Source organism: Macrotis lagotis, chromosome 1 (genome assembly GCF_037893015.1).
Source record: "Macrotis lagotis isolate mMagLag1 chromosome 1, bilby.v1.9.chrom.fasta, whole genome shotgun sequence".
Taxonomy (NCBI): domain Eukaryota; kingdom Metazoa; phylum Chordata; class Mammalia; order Peramelemorphia; family Peramelidae; genus Macrotis; species Macrotis lagotis.
In genome coordinates, this window is record NC_133658.1 from 928306117 (window position 1) to 928311097 (window position 4981).

The following is a 4981-nucleotide window of genomic DNA, read 5'->3' on the forward strand; positions in this document are numbered from 1 at the left end:
GAGCAATATTGTTTTTTTGTTTTTGTTTTTGTCTTTTGCATGGCAATGGGGTTAAGTGACTTGCAGCAGGTCACACAACTAAGTAAGAATTTAAGTGTCTGAGTCAAACTTGAACTCAGGTCTCCTGACTTCAAGGTCAGTGCACTACCCAGTTGCTCCCTCTATCTTTGTTAAATAGCTTGGTCCTACTCTAACTGCATCTGCAAGTTTGGCTTTCACAGTTGTGTCAAACAATTAGACTAAGACCATGCCCGAGAAGGAAGAAAATTGATGCGATTATCCCTATATAAGAGACTTTAATAAATTCTTTTACTTGACATATAGAAGAGGGAAAGATCTTAATGTTTTATATGTCTGTATCATATCTGATAACAACATAAAATATCAAGTTGGAATAGGAGGAAGCTGCTAATTGGATCTTTGTCAGTTCTGACATAGAACAGATCTCATGGATGGCTTAGAGGATCATAATCAAGGACATCTTTATGAACTTATATGTAACCTGATTGGTTGGCCATCTATAGGTTTAGGTTGTCATCTTTATAGGTAGCTTCCATCTATAAATTAAGGAGCGATCTTGGGCAGATGGCCTCCACCTATAGGTTTAGTGTAAATCTTAGACACTACTACTACTACTACTACTACTACTACTACTACTACTACTATTACTAGTCCTTTGATGAAGGAAGAGATCATCACCAACTAACCAACCAGCCAGCCAAATGCCTGGTAGCATGAGTTGCACAATTATGTTTATTATAGTGAGAGGTATGTCATTCAATGCATCTTTCTCACTTGTCTATATCAGAGGCAAATATCCCAAGGTCTGATTTTTAGGAAACAGGACTATTGGAGATGGTCTGGCTACTGTGGTAATCTCTTGGCCTTATTTCATTTTGATACTTCCTGTATTGCAGCGCCACAACAATGCTGGGCAAGTAGAAGTCTGTGCTATGTTGTAATATAACACAACTTGGTATATCCCAACCTGTCACTTAATGGGCTAATCATCAGTAAGGTTTTTCCTCCCAGACCAACCATCTTTGAGTTGTCATGGTTGGTTCTACTATGATATCTGTATCTGATTATTTTGAATCTTATTTGACAACTGGTATATCCTAACCTGTCACTTGATGGATCAGTGTGATCTGTCTACTCAGACAGATCATCTTTATTCACTTGATGCCACTGGAACCACAGAAACCTGAACTTGATTTTCAATAAACTTTCCCAAACAGGAAACCAACAAAGATGAAGAAGTGAAAGTAGTGCAGTGCAGTTCTGCTCACATATAGTCCTACAAATATCTAAGTCATTCAAACAGAGTAGGCATTAAGGAAAAATAAAAAAAAAAGCATAGTAGGTCATTTATCCTTTCATGAATTCTGACCATTGACAAATGACCACTGCAGGGAATATTGAAGGGGGTGGGTCAACAATTTTGTCACTCTTTGTCACACCCAGGTAGAGAATCCAGCACCTCTTTCACTTGATTCTAGCATAGCATTTTAAATCCAATCCTCATGTGCATACTAGGTGTTACCTCTCACTCTGAACCTGAAATTCTATCTAGCACTATGTGTATGTGACTAAATTGAGTAGGGACTGTGCAAACAGGTGATAACCTACAGCTCTGTAATTCTGAATTTATAGAACTTTGAAGCTACCCCACAGTGGGAGGGGCCAGCAACTGCCTACTAAACTCTCCCCACCCTATAGGTAAATCTATAATTCTTTCACCTGGACACAAACCAGGGCCTAGAAACCTCAGTCCAAGAGGACAGTGACCGACCATAACCAAGACCAGAGTACTCAGAGTACTTGGGAATTCTTCAATTCCTAGGTCTTAGCATCCCTTCTTATTGCCACATTGAATATCCAGCAAATAAAGAGTAGATCTCCAGAAAATAAACTATGGTCATATAAGTCCCTAATATTTTCTATAGAATCAATAAATAACCACAACAATAAACAACATAGAAACAATAAACAACCACTGTTAGAGAACTGATATGTTCCTAAGTAACCATGCCCCACATCCAAAAAAAGGTGAGTAACTCCAAAAAACCTGCAAGTAAAGCCTCAAGGAAAAACATTGTATGACCTCAAGGTCAGTCAAAACTACTACAAAGGGGTGGCTAGGTGGCACAGCGGATAGAGCACTGGCCCTGGAGTCAGGAGTACCTGAGTTCAAATCTGGCCTCAGACACTTAATAATTACCTAGCTATGTGGCCTTGGGCAAGTCACTTAACCCCATTGCTTTGTAAAAAACAAAAACCAACCTAAAAAAAAACTACTAAACGAAATGAAGAATTTTTAAAAAAGAGTTGAAAATAATATTAAAAATGAAATGGAATTAGAAAAATAAATAAGAATTTTGGTAGAATGTTTTGAAAGGAGAATTGATAGTTTAGTATAAGAAATGCATAAATTGACCCAAGAAATAAATAATTCATTCATTGATGATTATATGGATAATGGATAATTATAATGGATATGTAAAAATTAATGATTCTTTGAGAGAATAAGAAATATTCAAATAAAATTAAAGGATAAACAAAAATAGAAAAAGATTAAAGTATTTTACATAAAATATTATTTAGAAAACAAATTAAAAAGAAAATATTTAAAAATTATTGGACTACAATAAGAAATAAAGAGTAGGCAGATTTAAAAAAAACCTGGAAAGACTTGGACAAACTGATACAAAGTGAGATGAGCAGAACCAGGAAAATAATGTACACAGTATCAGCAACAATGTGTGATGATCAATTATGAATGACCTGATTCTCAGCAGTGCAATTATTCAAGAGAAAGGCAAATGTTATCCATATCCAGATTAAAAAACTGATTGACTCTTAATCAGACCAAAGCATTTTTTTTATTCTTTCTCATGGTTAATTTTTACTTTTGAAATAATTGAAAATTAATAAAAACTACTATGGAAATATGCTTTACATGATAGCACATGTATAAACTCTACCTACCACTTTTAGAAAGTAAAGGGAAGGGAGAGAAGGAAAAAAATAAAACTCAAAATCGGGTAAAAATGAATGCTAAAATTTTCACACTATGTGTAGTAATAGATAGGCGGGAAAATAAAGTACTATTAAATTTTTTTTAAATCATTTGACTGTCTGAAACCCAAAAACAAATTATAAGCTCAATTATTATATTTCTTTTTTTTTTAGATTTTTTTTTCAAGGCAATGGGGTTAAATGGCTTGTCCAAGGCCACACAGCTAGGTAATTATTAAGTGTCTGAGGCTAGATTTGAACTCAGGTACTCCTGACTCCAAGGCCGGTGCTCTATCCACTGTGCAACTTAGCTGCCCCTCAATTATTATATTTCAAAAAATATTGAAACAAAATTGCCTGTAATATTAGAATCAGATTGGGTAATGAAAATTAAAGGGGAGGTCTTAAAAGAAGATTCAAAAGGGAGCCTCTTAGGATTAATGAAACCAAAAAGGAACCTTGCTAAAATAAAAAAATCTGAAAAAGTCCTGGAAAAAAAAAAGTTCAAAACCTGAAACTCATAGTAGAATTGCACAAGATTTAGCAGCTTCAACCATAAAGTGGAAGGCTTATACCACAATATTACACAAGGGAAAAGATATAGGTTTGCAACCCAGAATAACTTATTCAGAAAAAAAAAAACTGAGTATAGTCTAACAGATGGAAAAATGTATTGCTAATGAAATAGAGCCAAACACCCTTGGATTTCTTTCTATATTTTGAAATTATTTTTCCTTTTCTAAAGCTTATTTAGTATTTTATTTTCTGCCCAGATACATGTAAAAACAATTTTTTAACATTCATTTTTCAAACTTTAAGTTCCAAATTCTCTCCCTTCCTCCCTCCCTACCCTTCTCACCCCCTATCATGAAGTCAAACAATTTGATACAGGCTATATATGTGTAGTCACACAAACCATTTTCAAAATAATTATGTTGTGATAAAAATATATATAGATCAAGGAAAAAACATTCAAAAAACCTTTATATTTATATTTAGACACCATCAGTTCTTTTTTTTTCTGGGGAAGGATAGTATTTTTCATCATAAGTCCTTCAGAGTTGTCTTGATGAAAGGAAAGAGTGAATAGAACAAATGGTGGAGAAATAGGATGGAGGGAAATACAGTTAGCAATAATAACTATGAAATAAATTTTGAAGCAAGTTTCCTTTTTTAAATGCCTCATATCTCAAATTTATAAAAATGAGAGCCATTCCCCAGTTGATAAATGATCAAACATTATGAACAGTTTCTAGATGAAATAAACAAACTAAACAAAACTATCCATAGCCATATCAAAAGAAATGCTCGACTCTAGCCAAAATTTAGAGTGGCAGAACACACAGAAAGACTGAGTGATACAATTTCCCAGTCCAAGACAGCTTAGAAGTTCCATAGGAAAGGTCTCTTTCACCAGGACTGGGGTGTGGAAAGAGCTGCAGCACAGTACAACTGGGCTGGGCACCTGGCTCCACAGCTGAGGGGGCAGTTACCCAGACCCTTGGCCTAGGAATCATTGGGGACAGCAGAAAGGGATGGTGAGAAAACTCTGCTTCACCAGAATGAGTGTGGAGCAGAGTGCCTGCCTCAGAGCAGCCCAACTGTGAGAATCTGCAGCAGGAGTCAGCAGAGCCACCCAGCACTTCCAGAACTCTCAGCCCACAGGTGGTAAGGGGGGGGGTCGGGGGAGACTGCAGAGGTCCCTCTGCTGTCCCTGGGGCAAGACTTAATTGTTTGTCCACACTCAGATCCAGGTTGCAGTCTGGGCCCCCACAGCCACCATAGCTGAGCAGGGATCCTCCTCACAGCTTCAGGGTAGAGGGGAGGGCCTGTGGTCATCTACATATCAAAGCAGAGTCAAGAGAGCAGTCAGAGCCTCTCATAAGATCTTGGAGGAATTAAGGTTCCCCAAACCCCCAAAGCCTTGGAAGTGTGGTGACTCAGTCATAGGCTGAGGAAATGA